We start from the raw sequence: 9,326 nt of genomic DNA, 5'->3' as shown, positions 1-9,326 counted from the left end.
ATTCTAGGCAAAGCAAATGGGTCCACTAATCATCAATAATTGAAGTAGTACAATATTTTTGGAACACAGTTCCAACAGCACTAGAACGTTCAGCATTGCTATTGGTTATTTGAACTTGAAAAACAACCCCACCCACCTCAACACACACACACACACACACACACACACACATATATTCAACAGCGGCATCAAATAGGCTGCAGCAACTTCAGCTTTACATCTGAAGGAATGCGTGTGGGACGATAGTTCTTGTCAAGCCATACAACTGTTGTTCTTCCTTTCAGAACTAGCTGAGAAATTAATGAGAAAGGTGTCAGTGATTTTTTTTCTTTTTTCCAAGTGAATCACATGCTTTATTCATTCGTAATTTTTGTCAAGTTGATAGTCACCTCTTTGTTTGGAAGCTTGAAAATGAAGGACTCGACAAACATCCGCGTGGTAGAAACATTTGAAACTTTCACTTTCACAACAAACTCATCTCCGCCCTGCATGTGCAATTATGAAGTGCAAATGACCTAGCATTACGGAAGAATCCATGCAATGGCGGCATTCAAAATTTCTTTATCATAATTTTATAGATGGAAACTTGTCATATGTTGGTCATCATATAAAATATAACCAAAATCATCTTGAATGGCACTCATTTTATTAAGAGTAGAACCCTTGAAGTTCATGATACTAATGCATGGGAAAAAAATATGTAGGGTTGAAATCATGCCAAACATTTCATGTGATAAAGGATTAAAGATGCTGCAGCAGTAAAAGAATGATACATTACCTTTAAAGGAGACTCAAACTTAAGAGATATCTCACATGTGGCAAGTATATAGCCAGAAGAAACCAAAGCAAAGGTATTCAGACCCAGTTTCTCAAGAAAATCAGAACCACCTGAACAACGTAGAGAATGCAATGCAAGAATTAATATCTGTACTTTACAAAAAAAAATTGTTGAGACATACGTGGAGATTGCTTCCACATAGTGCATGTTTTCTCAAGAAGTAGCATCAAATGTTGACCACCTATTCATTTTTTTAAGACGAGGAACCCTCACTGAGAACAGGTATCACTCCCCTGAAAGGTAAACTCCGGGTGGGGTCAACGACACCCAAGCCCTCACGGAGTCCACCAGTTAAAGGCACCTGCACACCCAGTGGGAGTCGAACCTGGGACAAAGTGGTCAGCACCTTATCCCCAGGCCCGCTGCCAATCAGAAGACCTAGGCATGTGTAAATGTTCACCAAGCATTCACGAATCTGCAATCTCACCATGTTCAATGTAATTGGCATATACTGCATTATTAACAACTCCATATTGATCCAATTCGTAATCACGAACTTTAAGCACAACACCATGATTGCTCTGCATCCTAAAGAAGCAAAATCCCAAATTAGTCAGTGCTCCAGTTACATTTCTTTGGATATGAACTAAAGAACCATTATACTTGCACGTGATGACAGAACAAGAATATATTGGTTTCTTACTCTTTGGAAGGAAAAAAAACGTGCAAATCTGTATGCTATTGCGTTTTAAGGAGAATGTGATTGAAGTATCTTGTATTTTCAAAAGGTCTTTTTCTTCTTTTAAATTTTGTACTGACTAACTAAGCTTAGAAATATCTCAAACACCAAAATGCCTGGCCAATCTATTGATTTTCTACCCTAAAGGTATGTTTGGTTGTGTTTTTCAAAAGTGAAATTAAATCACATGAGACCTGGAATCTCATGAGATTCAAAATCATGTGATTTGGAATCTCATGTGATTCCAATTCTCATGTTTGTCTCAAAAAAACATAAAACAGGATAAAAAATTTTGAAAAACTGAAACAGGTGCTTTCTGGCCTGTTTCCGTCACGGAAGATGCCTGGTGGCTCGCCGGAGGTGGTACTCCGCTGAGCTCCACTCATGCTTCCATTCAGCCGGTTGGCTGCAAAACAACAAAAAATATAAAAAAAAAAAACAGAAAAAAAAAAAACTAAATCAGGGGCTCTCTGATATGAGCCCCTCTTCCGTCACGGGGAGGGCACGGAGGTGTGGTGGTACTCCGGCGAGCCCAACCCGTGCTAACATTCAGCTGAATGGAAAACTCTCAGAGTTGTGCCCACCCCCCGAAGTGGTACTAGTAGTAAGAGAAGGAAGTACCACAATTCATTTTGCACAGCATTGTTTTGGATGCGGCTGGGCTGAGGGGCCAGACAGTGCAGCCTGTGGGATGGCAACTTGGTTGTTGAGGGAATTCGAAGCAAGGTGCGGCCATCTACAGTCTTGGCATTTGAAGGGAAGGGGGGAAACAAAGCTCCATAACTGAACTTGGCTATGGCTTCCATCATCTATCATTGTGTTGGGCTCCTACTTTTTACATCAATTTATAGCCTTGCAGTACTCCAATCCCTTGCCTCTATGCATGGAGGGAATCCACAGATCTCTTAAGTGACCAGTGTTTTTAAAGGCGTTTCAAGGGGGGCCGCCCCTCTAAACATTAAGCCTCCTGCTGAAAAAGAGGCCTTCCATTTAAAATGAGAAACCCACGCCTCTTTCACCTTTTAAAATGTGTACTTGTCTTACCCTTTTGAACCCCTTTTACTCTTTATGGTGGGTAACTTGCCTTATGCCCGTAGGAACTTTTAATCCTTTTAGGGTGGTAAGTAATAAAAGAAATACCTCTTATATCGTCATAGTCACAGATGCTTACCTAAACTATACATTTTATCTTAACCATTTGTTATTTTTTTCTCCAATAAGCTCATTTGCCATTTTTTTTTCTACCTTCTTGAGTCAAAAAAGTTTCTTAGAAAGAGCAAAAGGGAAACAAAAAAATCAGCTTATGTTTCAAGTTTTATTTTTTTTTGTAATTTGATACAATATTTTCTTTGTTTAATTTATTGTGGTTATTTTAGTAGTTCTGTGTTTACTAATGTTTTTTTTAACTTAAACTTTGTAAAATATTGAGGCTTACACCTCACTAATATATTCAAGAAACGCTCACGCCTTTAAAAACCTTACATGTGATTGGCTAGTCACATAAAGGATCACCTTACAAGACCCCTGGATCCCAAGTTCTCAAGAGGGAGTATCAGATGCAATGTAATTGCACACTTTTAGTATGGAGATCGCATCAGGTCGTTGGTAACTCTCACAGTATTATAAACAAAGGTGCTTTGGATACCGTTCATCAATATGATGAATGGCAACCCAAACACCACCATTTTTGCTTGTTTTTCAGCCATCCATTTTTTGTGTTCCGGATATCGTTCATCTAGACCATGAACAACTCTGAATTTTTTAGTGGGACTCGTGTGAAATGATATATCCATGCGTGGTGTTTGGGTTTCCATCCATCGCATGAATGAGGAGCATCCAAGGCACCTCTGATAAGGCACGGGTGGACCTACATACTGACCTGAAAATCCCCAATAAAGGTGCCTGCCCTGGCCCGAATGTTGTGCCCTGTTGAAAAACATTCATGCAATCATGATAAATGCTGAAAAGAAGGAAGAGAGCATTTACGTGGTTCGGTCATATAAGACCTACGTCCACGAACACCAGAAGCATACTTTTCATTATGCAACTTCACCTATATATATAGGTGAATACAGATAAGAACAATAAAGAAAAATTGATTACATGCGAGAGAACCAAAGAGTCATCTTGAGAAATGAAAGGAGAATGCCTTGATACCCCAAACGATGCCTTGATCCTTGCCATTCTCTGGTGTCGTGAAACCATTCATTACTCTCCCTCAAGTTGGGATGCATACATATTATATGTTCTCAGCTTGCTTAAAATATAGCGAAATTGATCTTTTGGCACAACTTTATTCAAAATATCAGCTAATTATTCTGAGCTGAAGATAAAGGGAGTCGATATTTCTTTATTTTGAACTTTGTCCCTAACAAAATGATAGTCAACTTCTATGTGTTTTGTCCTTTCATAAAAAATTGAATTTGTCGCTATATGGATAGCGGCTTGATTATCACAATACATAGGCATGGGAGTTTTAACTTTCAGACCCATTTCTTCTAACAAAGCTTTAGTCCATGTTAACTCGCATGCAATAGTTGCCATAGCCCTATACTCGGCTTCAACGCTTGATCAAGATACAACTTTTTGTTTTTTACTTTTCCATGCAACTAAATTACCTTCAACAAAAACACAAAGGCCAGTGGTAGATTTTCTATCCAATACACTGCCAGCCCAATCTGCATCGGTATAGCCACAAATATCCACCTTTCTATTTTTTTTATACCACAAGCCTTGTTCTAGAGCTTTCTTGATGTATCGTAGAATCCTGTCAATAGCATCCATATGAGATTTTTGAGGATTGTGCATGAACTTACTTACCTCACTAACAACATATGTTATATCTGGTCTTGTAACTGTGAGATAAATGAGTCTGCCAACAATTCTTTGGAATTGCTTGACATCTTCTACTGGCTCCTCTTCAGGCTTCTCAAGCTTGTGATTTACTTCTATGGGTGTATCGACCGGCCTTGCACCCATTTTTCTTGTCTCATTTAACAAGTCTACTACATACTTTCTTTGTGACAGGTATAACCCCTTTTTAGAATGCCCGATCTCAAGACCTAGAAAGTATTTCAACTGTCCCAAATCTTTAATATCAAAAACTTCATGTAAAAACTTTTTGAGATTTGTAATATCATCATTATTATTGTCGGTAATAATAATATCATCAACGTAGACGAGCACAATAGTGATATGTTGAGAATTTTTGTTTACAAAGAGAGAGTTATCAGAAACACATCTTTTAAATCCCTTTTCTTCCAAAGCTTGGCTCAATTTTGCATACCACGCTCTTGAAGATTGTTTAATACAATAAATGACATTTTTTAGTCTACAAGCAACATTTGTTTTATTATAACTTGAATGTCCTAGTGGAACTTGCATAAAAACTTCTTCACATAGATCTCCTTGTAGAAAAGCATTTTTAACATCAAGCTGAAATAATTTTCAATTTAAATTGCTAGCAATAGATAACAAAATTCTATCAGTGTTCATTTTTGCAATAGGAACAAAGGTTTCAATGTAGTCAATACCTGATGTTTGAGAATATCCCTTTGCAATGAGTCGTGTCTTGAAACGCTCAATGGTTCCATCACTTTTGAACTTGACTTTATACACTCATTTACAACCAACAAATTTTTTATCTTTAGGAATGTCACAAATTTCCCAAGTATGATTCTTTTCCATTGCTTTGAGTTCCTCATTCATAGCATCACACTGTTCCTTCTTTTTACAAGCTTCTTCAAATGTAACTAGTTCTTGTATATTTGAAATCTTAGCAAGATATGCAAAATATTTTTGTGACACGTGAGCATAGTTTAAATATTTTTCAATTGGATATGTCATGGCACTATAAGTGACAAAATCATGGTATCTTGTTGGCATCCGAATAGTTCTTTCGGACTGTCGAACGAGCCTATTTTCATTACTATCATTCTCAATTGAATTACATTCATCAATCTCAACATTTTCTTCAACCTGGTTTTCACAAGTAACCTCATCTTCTTGAGTTAAATTTGGAAAAACAAATTCTGGTTTTCAAGCTTGCTCCCCTTGAGATTCTTGTCCTTGTCTTTCAAAGAATGGTTTTTCTTCATCAAATTTCACATCTCGAGAAACAAAAAGTTTTTTGTTTGTAACATCATAACATCGGTATCCCTTTTTTGAAGAGGCGTAACCAATAAAAATGCACTTGATAGCTCTATGTTGAAACTTGTTTCTGTTGAAAGGGTGTTGCCAGACATATGCAACGCAGCCAAAAGTTTTCAAATGTTTAATGGAATGTTTTCTTCCATTAAAAACTTCAAGAGGAGATTTAAAATTAAGAATGTGAGTGGGCAAACGATTTATAATATAGCTTGCAGTATTGACTGCATCTGCCCAAAAAATCTCTGGGACATTCATTTGGAATATAAGAGATCTTGTTACTTCAAGAAGATGGCGATTTTTTCATTCCGCGACTCCATTTTGTTGAGGAGTGCCAACACAAGTTGTTTCGTGTTGCATTCCATGCATATTTCTGAAATTTACAAATTATTCATTCACATATTCTGTCCCATTGTTTGTCCTTAAAATTTTTATTCTGCGTCTATATTAAGCTTGAACCATTTTGTAAAACTTTATAAAATAATTAAACACTTCATCTTTCCTTTTTAGAATGTATACCCATGTGACTTTAGAAAAATCATCAATAAAGGTTAGATAATATTTGAATCCATCATAAGAAATCACAGGTGAAGGCCCCCACACATCAAAGTGAGCGAGTTCAAAAACATGAGATGACATAATTTCCAATTGAGGAAAAGGAAGTCAAGTCATCTTAGCAAATTGACATATTTCACATTTAATGCAATCAAAAAATAAATCAGGTTTTAACCTTTTCAAAATTGAGCCTGATAGATGCCCAAGTCTCAAATGCCATGCTTTTCCTTCATCATCTTGACTGGTAAGAAAGGCCTTATTTTCTCCATCCAAGATGTAAAACCCCTTTGATTCCTTTCCCTTACCAATCATCTTCATTGTCTTGCTATCCTGAAATATAACCTCAGTAGGAGTGAATATAACATTACAGTTCAAGGTATGAGTAATCTTACTCACTGACAAAAGATTTGAAGTTAGACTTGGAATATATAATGCACGATCAGGTTGTTGTTTCTCAAAAAACCTTACTTCACCCCTTCCGGTGATCTCCATATAAGAGCCATTGGAGGCCGAAACAGGTCTAATACTGTTGAATTTTTTAATATTCACTAAGCATGATTTTTGCTTGGTCATATGATCAAAGGCCTCAGACTCAATAATCCATGAACAGTTCAAGGAATCAATTATAAAACAAGAGCAAGACATACTTGCGTCCTTGGATATTGTTGCTGCCATATTGCATTTGGTAAACTCCTTGAGGATTTGAGTCAACTTTTCAATAGTTAAGGGCTCCTCTTTAGAATCTGACTGAGTTATGTTGGCTTCGAGACGGTCTTGATTCACCACAACAAAGCAGTGGATTAACGACGACCACATTCCGTCGCTAACCGGCTTAGCGACGGATTAGCGACGACGAGGTGACGGTATGCATACGTCGCGAATTTTTCGACGCTAACTGGCGACGGAATAAATTCGTCACCAGGTCAGTCGCTAATTGCGATGGACTAACGAGCGTTGTATTCAATCACCAAATCCGCCGGTACTAAACGGCGACCTCGGATTGGCGACGGATTTACGTCCGTCGCTAAGACGTCGCTAGATTTATATACATACCGACGGATGTTTCCGTCGCTAATCCGTCGCAAACACGAAAAAAATAAAAAAAAAATTATTTGAAAATTAAATACCGAGAACGCTACAAATTATATTTCCTGTAAATAAAAAACAAACTACACTAAAATATTCCATATAAAAGGAATCTACAACAATTAATTGTTCCACCTTAAAATTAACAAGTTTAATTATTTACAATTCAACAATTACAATTAGGAAACATAAAAAAATAGAACTTCTTCAACACAGTTCTCTAATCATCGCCAAGATTTTGTGCGTCTTCTTGTTCATTGCCTTTATCTGTCCCTTCAGCTCCGCTACGCTGATTATCGCTAGCAGCCTACACAAGAAAAGAACAATCAGTATTGATAAATAAAATATAATGAAATAAATTACATACTATATGTGATTCTATCATGTGCTCATGTGTGTTCTAAGGCAATAAAAAAACTCTATATGTGATTCTATCATGCTCATATGTGCTCTAAGGCAGGCAAAAAGTTATATATGTGATTCTATCATGCTCATATGTGTGCTAAGACAGTCAAAAAATTGAATATGTGATTATAGCATGCTCATATGTGTTCTAAGGCAGCTAGAAAAACTCTATATGTGATTCTACTATGCTCAGATGTGCTTTAAGGCAGGCAAAAAGTTATATATGTGATTCGATCATGCTCGTATGTGTGCTAAGGCAGTCAAAAAATTGAATATGTGATTATAGCATGCTCATATATGCTCTAAGGCAGGCAAAGCAAAAAACTTTATATGTGATTCTATCATGAATGATATATGTTCTAAGGCAGTAAAAAAACTCTATATGTAATTTTGGCATGCTCATATGTGTTTTAAGGTAGTCAAATAACTGAATATGTGATTATAACATGCTCATATGTGTTCTTAGGCAATCAAAAAACTGAATATGTGATTATAGAATGCTCATATGTGTTCTAAGGCAGTCAAAAAAACTTTATATGTGATTCTATCATGCTCATATGTGCTCTAAGGCAGGCAAAAAACTTTATATGTGATTATAGCATGCTCATATGTGCTCTAAGGCAATAAAAAAATTCTATATGTGATTATAGCATGCTCATATGTGCTCTAAGGCAATAAAAAAACTCTATATGTGATTCTATCATGCTCATATGTGCTCTAAGGCAGGCAAAAAGTTATATATGTGATTCTATCATGCTCATATGTGTGCTAAGGCAGTCAAAAAATTGAATATGTGATTATACCTGAGAGGGACCTGCAATCGAAGATCCTTTATTCAGCACAATACTGGTGATCTTATCTCGGAGAAAGGGGGCGACGGTGTCATGGAAGTAGTCATGCATTGTGTCCTTAATGATCTGGCATACATCATCACCGGAAAGAATAGGCTGCTGCTTGGAGCTTATGTCGGCGAAAGTAGCCTGTGAGCCGTAACTGAAAGAAGCAATAACTGGTGAAGTATTCAGATTACTCCCAAACCCGAACACGCGACCTTTTTTTGGGTTCACCTGCTGTAGTCACCCATGCTGCAGGATCAAATGATGGATGTTGAGTAGCGTCATCGCCATATCGCTCTACTATCTGTTGTTCATATGCCTCTTACAAAATAATGTTTAAAGTATGCATTAATAATTAATGATAACATTATGATAACTTGCATATTACAATGATTATTAATAGAATAAATACATACCGTTGTCGTTCTCGCCTTCTCTAATACGAAGACTCCCGTGGTCTTCCGTTTATGTGTTTCAACAAACACATCCTTATATAGTACAATGCCTCCTTTTTCTGCTTCATGCGAAGTTAAAGGATAAAAGATTTAGTACACAAGTTTGCAACAATACTTATAAAATTAATATTATATATTGATGAGTTACCATTTTCTTCAAGTGGCTCCCAAATGTCTTAGATCCACCTGTGTGTAGATGGGCTTCGGGCATTTTCGCTTGATTTTGTGCAGCCTTCGCAGAGCGATTTTGAAATGCATCTCTCGCCTACTTATCGCACATTTCATCCCAGTAATTTCTCCTGATAGTAATAGGGTCATGGCCCTTC

General features: G+C 36.9%; 1 long non-coding RNA gene across 1 annotated transcript; it reads right to left on the bottom strand.

Annotated features, from left to right (window-relative positions):
* Positions 1-7,420: 7,420 nt before the first annotated feature.
* Positions 7,421-8,649, bottom strand: LOC149815587 (uncharacterized). The gene is made up of 2 exons (XR_016427929.1): positions 8,513-8,649; positions 7,421-7,611 (listed from the first exon to the last, which is right to left on the bottom strand). It is a non-coding gene; the product is annotated as an uncharacterized LOC149815587 (long non-coding RNA).
* Between the last annotated feature and the right edge of the window lie 677 nt (positions 8,650-9,326).

The sequence above is a fragment of the Nuphar pumila genome, chromosome 15 (assembly GCF_984573655.1).
Source record: "Nuphar pumila chromosome 15, dmNupPumi1.hap1.1, whole genome shotgun sequence".
Taxonomy (NCBI): Eukaryota; Viridiplantae; Streptophyta; class Magnoliopsida; order Nymphaeales; family Nymphaeaceae; genus Nuphar; species Nuphar pumila.
Note: the sequence above shows the minus strand (reverse complement) of the source record. Positions and strands in the feature narration are given on the sequence as shown.